Source organism: Saccopteryx bilineata, chromosome 9 (genome assembly GCF_036850765.1).
Source record: "Saccopteryx bilineata isolate mSacBil1 chromosome 9, mSacBil1_pri_phased_curated, whole genome shotgun sequence".
NCBI classification, from domain to species: Eukaryota; Metazoa; Chordata; class Mammalia; order Chiroptera; family Emballonuridae; genus Saccopteryx; species Saccopteryx bilineata.
This window is the reverse complement of record NC_089498.1, coordinates 47,671,513-47,683,336: the sequence shown is the minus strand read 5'-3', so window position 1 is coordinate 47,683,336 and position 11,824 is coordinate 47,671,513. Positions and strand designations below refer to the sequence as shown.

The following is an 11,824-nucleotide window of genomic DNA, read 5'->3' as shown; positions in this document are numbered from 1 at the left end:
GCCCTGGGCCCCAAGTAGGGCGTGGGCAAATTGGAGGAACCTGGAAGCCAGAGATGTTGGCAGCCTCCGGGAGGCCACACCCCGAGCCTGGCGGTGACCCCGCGCGCCCTCTCCAGCTCCTATCTCCCTCCTCATTGTAATCTGAATGCTCGTTCGCCTGTGCGTGCCTGTGTGGTGTCTTTGAGCCAGTTTTCTCCAGCACCTGACATCTTCACCACGAACTAGGAGGAGGGACGTGACCTTTAACAATAAAGAATCTGACCTTCAGAGAAGTAAATCGGTAGGTGCTATAGGCCACACAGCTAACAAGGGACGGAGCTGGGATTTAAACTAAAGTCACTTTGAATGATTGGTCGACTCATTCTTTTATTTAGCAGTATATATAGTGGTTAGGAGCATCATGTCTGAAGCCAGACTCCCCGAGTTCACAGCCTAGCTTCTCTGTGCCTCCTTAACTCTTGTAAAATAAAGATACTTTTAAAAATTAAATAGGAACATGTGTGGACACAATTTAAAACAGGGCCAGGTACATATAGACCAAGTGTTAAGTACATATATATATTAGTTAATATTCATTCAACTAATTGTTATTGAGGTCTAATTACAAACAAGATTTTGTTCTAGACCTGAGGATGTAGCTATGAGTAACTGAGAGATGGGCTCAACCCTCTCCCTAAACTCTTATCCACATGCAAATGAAGTCATAAATTAAGGTAACTTCAGGTAGTGCAAAGACCGGCCAGGAGGATGGGCTTGTTAAAGAAGATGGTTACAATGTTCCAATTCATGCTGTTTGGTTCAAAGCTGTAATCCAGTGTCTAGAGCTGTCTCCTGGTGCACAGGAGGTGCTCAATAAATATTTGTTGCATCCAAGATTGAATGTAGGAGATGAGGTCATTGTAGTCAGGGACTCTTGTAGGGTCCTGGAAAAGGCTTTGCCTTTTCTTTCCAGTGCAAAAGGAAACAGATGAAGGGTTTCCAACAGGACAGTTACTTAGTTTACTTTGCATTTTCATTTAAGATTTTATTATGAAAACTTTCAAACATAGAGCAGACCCCTGTATATTCACCACCTAGATTCCACTAACAACATTTTACTATCCTTACTCCATGGATCCATCTTATTTTTGTTTTGGATGTGTTTGAAATACAGTTGAAGACACCAGTACACTTCACTCCTAAACACATCAGCATGCATATCATTTGCTAGATAGAGTTCAATATTTGTTTACAGGTCATTTCTCCCCTCCCCAATTATTTTACGTACAGTAAAAAATTACAAACCTTATGTCTACTTTTATTATTATTATTATTATTATTATTATTATTATTTTGAGAGCGGCAGGAACATCGAGCTGCTCCTGTGCATGCCCTGACCAGGGAATTGAGCCAGCAGCCTCTGCACTCTGAGAAGATGCTCCAACCAACTGAGGTATACGGCCAGGGCTTAATTTTTAATTTAATTTAATTTATCAATTGATTCTTGGAGAGGCAGAGAAAGGGAGAGAGAGGGCGGGGGAAGGGAGGCATTCATCTGTTGTTCCACCCAGTCGTAGCTTCTCCCGTGTGCCCTGACCAGGAATGGAACCCACAACCTTGTGCTTTTGAGACAATTCTCTTAACCAACTGAGCTAACCAGCCAGGGCCTTATTATTATTTAAGACAAGGAATACTTTATTCAAACCCATCAGAGAAATGGACAGGTTGAGTCTATAACAAAGTTATTTTTTATTTTTAAATTTATTTTATTTTTAAAATTTTTCTGAAGTGAGAAGTGAGGAGGCAGAGAGATAGACTCCTGCATGTACCCAACTGAGATCCACCCGGCAAGCCCACTAGGGGTGATGCTCTGCCCATCTGGGCTGTTGTTTGTTGCAACTGGAGCCATTCTAGTGCCTGAGGCGAAGGCCATGAAGCCATTCTCAGTGCCTGGGTCAACTTTGCTCCAATGGAGCCTTGGCTGTGGGAAGGTGTTGGTCAAATAAGTTTGTAAATAATGATATAAATGTTTCTCACTTATAGTTTGCATGATGTGGGGTAGTGCACTCTCATGATGCCTCCGATAAGTGACTTTGTATCAGAGACTTCCTTGTTTGTATATTGGGTTAAAGGTTTTGATTTCTATACTATAAAGTGGGGCATACGGGGAGCTTGCTCTCTCTCAGTTCCTGAGATTAGCATTAGAGGAGAGAGCAGAGAGAGGAGAGCAGAGAAAGACCACATGGAAGAGAGCAGAAGGAACCAAGATGGCAGAGTGCTGAAGGAGAAGCCAGTTTGTGCACAGAGAAAGAGATGGGGAACAGAGGTGAATAAGGCTAGTGAGCTAGAAACCTTTGATTCTAGGAAACTCAGATAAGTCAGTAGCTTGTGAACACTGAATGAGTGGGTTTTGGAGCCCAGTGTGTGTTTTTACTTGCCCGCCGGGTGCAAGCTAGGATTAAAGGTAATGGCCCACCAGTTCTTGGCTCCGTTGTTTCATTACCGATGGTCCGAATCAAATGCGAACCTGCATTGGCCAGGCGGCTGTGTTGGTGGTTGTGGCTACTGGCTTTACAGAAAGGAAGAGAGAGATAGAAAGGAGAGGAGGGAGGGTGGAGAAGCAGATGGGTATTTCTCCTGTGTGCCCTGGTCAGGAATTGAACCCGGAATTTCCACACGCCAGGCTGATGCTCTACCACTGAGCCTACTGGCCAAGGCCAAGTGCTGTGTTTTAAAGCACAGGCCAGTGATTGCATATGAGAGTATACACTGCTACATACAGATGAACTGATCAGACCACAACTTCTCAATGTTTAAAACAGAATAAGCAAAAAATAAAAATAAAAATAAATAAAGCAGGTTAGGCTTTCTCGTAAAAGCAGCACCGTTGTGACATTTTAACTTTAGTATTCTTCTTATTCATCTTCTCCTTCAATGGAATACACACCAACCTCCTCATAATGCTTCTCAAGGGCCTCAGGAAACTCTCCTCCCTCCATGCCTTCACCCTTGTACCAGTGGACAGAAGCACATGTGGCATACATCAGGTCAAACTTGTGGTCCAGGTGAGCCCAGGCCTCAGCAATAGTTGTGTTGTTTCTCAGCATGCACACAGTTCACTGTACTTTGACGAGGTCTCTGCCAGGCACCACAGTGAGAGGCTGATAGTTAAGGCCAACTTTGAAGCCAGCAGGGCACTGGTCCACAAACTGGATAATATGCTGGGTTTTGATGGTAGCAATGGCAACACTGATATATTTGGGAACCATATCACCATGGTAAAACAAGCCATGTATTTACTATGGTGAGGGTCATATTTCACCATCTGATCAACTGACTGGCTCAAAGCATGTATTGATGATCTCTGCTAAAGAAAGCTGTTCAAGGTAGGCTTTCTCAGCAGAGATGACAGGGGCATATGTGGCCAGAGGGAAGTAGATGCGGGGATAGGTCTGGAATTCAGTCAGATCAACATTCAGGGCTCCATCAAACTTGAGGGAAGCAGTGATGGAGGACACAATTTGACCTATAAACCTAGTCAGCTTAGTATAGGTTGGGCACTCAATATTGAGCTTTCTACGACAGATTGTTGTAGTTGGCCTTGTTGTCAACCATGAAGGCACAATTCGAGTGCTCCAGGGTGGTGAGGATAGAGTTGTAGGGCTCAATTACAGCTGTGAAAACCTGGGGGACTGGGTAAATAGAGAACTCTAGCTTGGGCTTCTTGACATAATCAACAGAGAGATGTTCCATCAGCAAGGAGGTGAACCTAGAACCAGTTCCCCCACCAAAGCTGTGGAAAGCCAAGAAGCCTTAAAGACCTATGCACTGGTCAGTCATTTTCTTAATTCATTCCAAGGCAAGGGCAATGCTCTCCTTGCCAATGGTGTAGTGTTCTTGGGCGTAGTTATTGGAAGCATCTTCCTTGCTTGTGATAAGCTGCTCAGGGTGGGAGAGCTGGCAGAGGTACCAGTATGAACTTCATTAATGACTGTGGTTTCTAGGTCTACACAAGTGTTTGTAGATCACTGGGCACATGCTTGGCAGAGCCTGTCTCACTGAAGAAGGTGTTGAAGGAGTCATCTTCCCTCCCAAAGGTCTTGTCACTTGGCATCTGGCCCTGGGTTAGCCAGTGTGGATGACGATGCACTCACACATGGTTGCTGCTTCATGGCTGTGTAGTGGACGGTGGAAAGGAAGAGAAGTTTTGCTTCTTAGAGCACAACTTATAGGAGGTAGATGTAAGGGAACCTCTTAAGTCTATTTTAGATGAATTACAACAAATGCACACATCTGTGTGACCCAAACTCCTATCAGGATACAGAGCTACACTTACCATCATTCCAGAAGCCTCCCTTATGCTCTTTCCAGTCAACCCCTCCTTCCCACTGTGTACTGATTCCTACACCACTTAGATTAGTTTTCTCTTCGCATTTAAAAAGACCTTCCCAGCTGGCCTTTAATGAAGGAATTTAGGAGACAGGGAGCAGGGGAAGAAAAAACAGGAAACCTGTATAAGCAAGGTCCAAGCCAGTGACGACAGGGGCTTGGAATAGGGTGGGTGGCAGTGGGGAGATAAGGAAATAGATCAATTTGGGTTATATTTTTTTTGTGGGGGGAGAGGTAGTAAAGGGTAATGAGGGTCAAACATATGGTGACAAATGGAGATTTGACTTTGGGTGGTGAGAGAGATGATGTGTTATAGAATGGTACTTTTAAAATTTAAATACTTTTATTAACTAATATATTTAATAAAACATTTTTTAATTGGATGTATTTGACAGTAGAGACAGCAGGATTTGCTGACAAATTGGGTTTGAAGGCAAAGGAAAGAATTGAGGTTAGCCCTGTCAAATACAAACAATTCTGATCTTAGGCAAGGAGAAACTTGATTCCAAAAGATGACTGCAAGAGTGTGAAAGAGACTATTGTGCCGACAGTGAACACCACAGAATCTGATAACACAGAAGGATGTTTTCATTTTTTTTTTTTATTGTTAATTTTTGTTAGTTTATCTGAATCGAAATGATGACATATGCTGGGGAGCAAGATCTCAAATGTTCCCAAAGGATGTGTTTTGTAGTGAACAAAAACTTCCTCCATGCCTAGGTTTTTGTCCTTGGCAAGTGGGAAGTTGGTGCCTTTTACAGAGGTGAGGAGGAGATGAGGGGAAGGTATGGGTGGGAAGCTGGTGGAACACATTGTGCAGGAGATATGAGAATCAGAATTTCTCTTTGGCCCCATGAAGTGTAAGGTGCCCTTCGATGTCCCAGAAATTTGGATTAGAGTTTGAATGTAGCACCTTCTAGAACCCTCCCGAACAAGGCACAGGAGGACTAGAACTGGCACCTAATTCCTGACAGTACAGTGTAGACCAGCCTCCCTGCCTGGCCTCAGGGCACAGCCCTGCAATGGCAGAGGCTAGCATCAAGACCAGAGGAGACCTCAGGGAACATTCAGGCCATGTTTTGAAGAATGGGGCTTTGGTCTAGAATAAAAATGACAAGATTGCAAAGATCCTAAGAGTCTAATGATTTAAGATGACTATGACTGCAAGATCCTATAGATAAGAAAACTTAAACATTCCTAAGATTCTAAAGATTCCAAGACAAGACTTTCTACTGGCCTGATAATAAAATTCAAGCTCCTGATGGTGGCCTGTAGGGCTCTGCAAAATGTGGCTATTGGCCGCTGAATTTGACATCATCTTGGTCCACTCTGTTCTTGGCTCATAACATTTCACTCGTGCTGACCTTGCATCAGTTTCTCAAACACCAAGCCGGCCTCAGGCCCTTTGCACTAGCCCTGTGCCTGAAATGCTTGGCCTGAAGATTGAGGTTGACTCATTTTCTGTTACCAGCTCAAAGGCCTGTTCCTTCCAGAAGAAACTATCCCATACCACATACACTGAATTAGCATCTCCCTGCATCCCAGCCTCTGCTTTTATTTATTAAATAAGGTACTATATAAATTAGATGAGATCGGGAAGGTACTATATAAATTAAACTAATTGATATATTTTAATCACTTATAATAGTGCCTGGCATGTAGTATGCTTTGAATTTTACATAAAACATAAAACATTTTCTTTATAGCCTCTTATTACCACCTAAAAGCATTTTATATGTTGATTTACATTTATATTTTGCCCCAGCCACCAGAATGTTCTTTCCATGGGGGCAGGAACTTGTCTGTTTGGCTCACTGATGATGTATATCCCCAGTGTCCAGCACATAGTAGGTGTTCAATAAATATTTTGTTAAATAAATGATTTGAATACAATTTGCTAGTCTCTCAAATTCATTTAAACAGCAGTCAAGGTTTCCAAATTTTCAAGTCTAAAGAGCAAAGATTCAGAGGTTTCAAACATAAATTTAGATTTAGTAGTATTAAAAAACAAAATTAAACTGAGTAGATTTGAAGATATAATTAGCTTTAATTAAGAAATTCATGAATTGGGCAGTATCCCTTCTAGCCACTAGAAGGGTGTGCAAGGTGTTGTACAAAATGGTAGGTTTTTATAGGAAAAAGGATGGGGCAAGGGAGCTATTGACAGATGAAAGGATTATTTGGGGGCAGAGGAATTTTTTCTTTGAGGAAATAGAATTAACTTTGAGTAGTGAGTTTTTTTCATGCTCACTGACCCCCAGGAGTGAGTTTCTTTTTCAAAAAATGAAATTAGTTCCAGTTTTATTAACTTAAAATCATGTTTGTTTGATAACACTGGGGAACAATTTTTTTTCTTTTTCTGTTGCATGAGGTTTTTAGAACTGTTTCTATATATTTCTGCATTGCTGATTCCAAATCTGAAATCCATTTTTTGGTGCATGCTCTAGTTTGTATGCAATTTTAATTTCTTTTTGTTACAGTTAATGGCATGCATTGGTTTTTAAATTGGAGTTAAAGGGCAAGGACTCTTGAACATAACCACAAAGCAATTAATGTTTTACAAACATCACTTTTACATAATTGTAGTTGTTTTTAAATGTAAAAAATAATTATCTGGTAAAAACACCCTCTTATTTTGTTTTAAGATTGGATCATGGCTTCTTCAAGTAGGTATAAATGTAAGAATAGTCCTGACACTTTCTGTTATATATGTGGCTGTTACAAACTTCAATGTCAAAGGCGCAATATTTCATCATTTGTGACACGTGCGTATATTGCCTATTTTCAAGTTTCCCCTGGCGATCAAGACAAGAATTTGGCTCCTCATGTTGTGTGTCATAATTGTGAGGAAATGCTTTGTGACTGGACAAAAGGAAAACGCAAAGGAATGCCTTTTGGTTTCCCATGGTTTGATGTGAACCTAAGGACCACAGCAGTGACTGTTATTTCTGTCTGATCCATACAAAGGACATTGGCAAGAAAAAATGGCATATGATCACATATCCTAATATTCCCTCAGCAAGATGCCCTATCCCACACTCTGAGACACTCCCGGTTCCAGTTTTCAATGGTTTTATTTCTTCTAAGGACGAAGAAAGTGAACATGGCAATCAAGTGTATTTTGATAAGATGCATGAGGAAATGGTTATAGAATCGGAAGGGTCTTCTTCTGATGCCAAGGAGTCATTAACCCCTCAGCAGTTTAGCCAACCTGAATTGAATGACTTAGTAAGAGATTTGGGCCTATCAAAGAAAGCAGCTGAGTTATTAGCCTCCAGGCTTCAAGAAAAGAATGTATTTCACCGGTCAGCTAAAGTATCCCATTTCAGGAAGCGTGAACAAATTTTTGTGAACTTTTTTTTCCAAAGACAAACACTTTGTTTAAAGTCATGATATCAGTAGTCTTCTCAGCCAGCTAGGTGTTACCACATACAGTCCAACAGAATGGTGGCTATTTCTTGACAGAAATATGATGGCAGACTACTGCTGGAGTATCAAACGAGATTGTCCTCAACAAGTGCACAAATGCAAGAGCTACAAACGCAAATTTTTGCCTGAATAGAATTTAAATAAGTTTTGAGCAAATTTTATGATTAAAATAAGTGTTTTAATATGTTCTATTTCAAAATTGTAGACAAATTCTGATGCAATCATATCTTTTAGTGTATTTACTGCATTATATAAATTATTATATTTTCACAAAGATGATGCCCAAGAAGACATTCTACTTCATTATGTTAAACCAGTGGTCCCAATATTTTTTGGGCCATGGACCGGTTTAATGTCAGAAAATATTTTCACGGACTGGCTTTTAGGGTGGGATGGATAAATGTATCATGTGACTGAGACAATCATCAAGAGTGAGTCTTAGATGGATGTAACAGAGGGAATCTGGTCACTTTTTAAAAGTAAAACATCGTTCAGACTTAAATATAAATAAAACAGAAATAATGTAAGTTATTTATTCTTTCTCTGCAGACCGGTACCAAATGGCCCATGGACCGGTACCAGTCCGCGGCCTGGGGTTGGGGACCACTGTGTTAAACTAAATATTGAAAAATTTACAATAAGATGAAAACCTAAAATCTTTAATTGCAAAAAAACTGTAGCTTACAGAGAAAAACTAGTATCAGATTTGAGATCAGCATACTCGAATTAGGTAAGAACAAGTGTTTTTGTGAATGCAACGAAAATTTTGTTCCCCAGTGTAATCAATTTATGGAAATAAGAAGAAGATACATTTGCCTTTTTTTAATGTTGCCATTGTACATGTACGATCGTACTCTGGATAGGAGGCATGAAGGACATCCATGAACATTTGGAATACTCTAAGGGTTAAAGGTTTTTATCACACAGATTGTCTCTTCTTTCTATGGTGCATGGAGAGGGTCCATGTGACTAATGACCTTACTGGTGCTTGACCAGAAAATTCCAGACTGGTTGATTAAGATTTGGTTTCTGGGAGAGGTTGAAACTGCAATTAGAGCAGATATTAAATCCAGGTTTGGTATCATGGGTATTAGGCATGAGGAGTGCCATTTGGGGCCTGTGGTTTTCTCTTTAATAGTAGGACCTACATCATCAGTGGTGGATCCTGGCCTCTCTTCATGCCTCACCAGGAGATGCCCATACATACTGTTTGGTGGCTGACAGCTGACACCCCCCACCCCCCACCCCCCACCAGCTACTTCCCGTCAGACCACCTCTGGCTTGAGCTGGGTGGAACTGGAGTGACTCTCTTTACATTTGAGCTCACACCATGGATTTTCTTACACTACTTTGGAGGCTGCCAAACCAGCAGGCTGAGTGGTGGACTCTGGAAGTTGCTGGAAGGTTTATTATGCAGTTTGGATATGAGCTGTGGTGCTCTGCTCTCTGGCCGCTGTCCCCACCCCCACCTCCTTGACTTTCTCTCTTCCCTCCTTCAAAGCCACCTCACCCAGCACTCAGAACTGGGCAAAGGGCAGTATTGCTTCCTTCCTGCTACCCTGGGTCGGGGCTTCCATGGATACTCAGAGCATCCCTGGCTGTGAGTAACATTAGGGACTTGACTATGTCACAGACCACCGGGCAGCAATGTTCTTTGGTTTCCACTGTCCCCTCACCCCATCCTCACCTCCTATTCGTTATCCACCCCCTTGTCCATCCTGTCATCTATCTGTTCACTTCATTCTCTCTTTCTGATACTATTTACCATGCCTTATAGCTGGGTATGTGTGTGTGTGTAAAAATAAGGCACTGACAGAACTAATCAAATCAGGAAGGCAGTCAAGGGGAAAATAAAGTTGTGTGTGTTCCCTGTGATTACTCCTTCTCCCTCCCCGCCATCTCTGTCTGCATCTGATTGCCATCTGCTTCCATGCACCTCTTTCTTCTGCTTTAAAAAATAATTATTTCAAATACAGAGACAGGCCAGGTTTAGAGGAATTGTTGTGATTAGTAGTGCATGTACACCTATTTTGTTATATCTTAACACTTTTATCATTTATTTCTCTAGAGAAATAAAACATTTCTAATTGACTTGAGGCCCCCTGTGTCCCCTCCCGGATGTCATATCGTTAATATTCTGAGGTATCTCTTTATTCTTTTTCTACATATTTGTGTATCCACACACAATATTTGGGAAAGTGGTCTTTTGCAGGTTTAAAAACTTTACACACAGTACATGCATATCTTTCTACAACTGGCCCCTTTTCCTCAGTTTTTGAGATTGTTCACATCAGTACATGTGGCTGGGCTTTGTTTGTTTTAACTCCTGGGAGGTAGTTCACGGAGTGGCTTTGCTGGATCTCTGTCCACTTCCCCTGTGAACGTATCTCTAGGTTTTGTTTTGTTTTTTCCTCTTAGAGACTGCACTGTATCTTTCTCTGGTTGAGAATTTCCTCATTTCAAAGGCCTGAGTCATGGGGCTTCTGGTTCCAAGGATCCCTTCTGTCCTCCCCTGGACTCACTACCCCCATTCACCCTCCCTTTCAGCTGGGGCTGGGGTTTCAACGGCACATTTGTGATCTTTTGCCTGATGCTGGTTGTACCTCCAAGCCCAGAGCTGGACCCCAGTCTTCCTCACCTGTGCTGCTGGTGCCCCACACTGCACCTGGTGGGGATGACAGAAGCATTTAAGAGGAATGAAAAAATTCCAGGCTCAGCAGTCGGCTTTGGAATTCTCACAGGGCAAGAACTGTCTTGTTTGATGAAAATACATGGCTTAGCTGGTTGATGGAGTGGAAGAGGGGTGGAGGGCAGCATCTCAGGAAATGGTTGGCAGGAGTCAGGGCAGCTTAAGGGTTCTGCAATCAAATGGAACAGGAAAAGTTTGAGAGATAGGATGGAGGGGTGGGAGAGGTCCAGTTTTGAGCTTTGGAGGCTGCTGCCTTGGACTTGGAAAGAGGAGTTGTCTGAATCCAGCTTTTCCCTGCTGCTGCCATGTCTCCCCCAGTGACTTTGGCTGTTAGCCAACCTCTCAGTTTTCCGCTTCTGTAAACAGGGCTCATAACTGTACATGGCTCTTAGAATGCAGTATCCACCAAATATGGCAATGTGATAACACTTCCTAACTGTTTATTTCAGCTTCTCATCAGTAAGGCGAGATGGTATATTAGCACCTCCTTCTGGGGATTCACGGGCATCACATGATTAATGGCCACTCCTGGCAGACAGTTGAGTGCTCTGGCTGCAGTTTATGGCGGTCAAGTTCTGGGTGGGTGTTCTGTGCCAGGCGTGGCACCCACACCTTAAACAACCCTTAGTCAGCACTATTATCTCCACTATAGTTTTCCATAGAGATTCAGTTACACAAGTAGTGGATGATTATGAGCTCATTAAAAACTTCAGTCTGCAGAAAAAGAATTCCCTCTCTTCCTTCAACTCCTCATTCCTTGGTCCAGTTGGGGGTGTAAGAAATTACACCCCCAGTCCTCCATCCCGAGGAACTAAGGTTACCAATGTTTATCAGTTCTGCTGCCAAACCGGTCTGGACTGGTTGAATTATTTTATGTATTTGTACGAAGTGAGCCCCACCCCTAGAGAGCTGACAAAAGGCTCCACCCAGGTTCAGGAGGTCAGTGGCTCCTTGGTGTTATTTTGGAGTGATCACATTCCCCTATGTAAGGACCAAGAAAAGATCAAATTGTTAGATTCAGGAAAGTGTGCTGGGATTGCCAGAGTGTAGAAGCAGAGACAGGGAGGTAATGATAGGGACCCTGTAAGGCTGAGAACGAAGGAAGACAAACGTTTGCATCCCATCGGTCAGAGACCCTTATCAGAAGTTTATGCTTGCAATTCGCCAATGAGCTAGACCCAGCCCCTGTTGCTACCCGGTGCGACCCCCCCTTAGCGAATAGGGAACCGCCACATCTGCTTCTGTATAATGCTTGCTTACTTAGGATATATAAGGACCTTGCTGTAAGCGCCAGGCACGATTCCCGTTTGTAGCTCCTTGTGAGTAAGGTGTCTCCGG

At 42.5% G+C, this 11,824-nt stretch overlaps 1 protein-coding gene and 1 pseudogene across 1 annotated transcript in view; one reads left to right on the top strand and one right to left on the bottom strand.

Annotated features, from left to right (window-relative positions):
- TGFB1 (transforming growth factor beta 1) overlaps positions 1 to 11,824 on the top strand; it is a 391,513-nt gene that overhangs the window by 131,702 nt on the left and 247,987 nt on the right. The gene's annotated exons all lie outside the window — the stretch shown is intronic.
- Positions 2,883 to 4,093, bottom strand: LOC136313048 (tubulin alpha-1A chain-like; annotated as a pseudogene).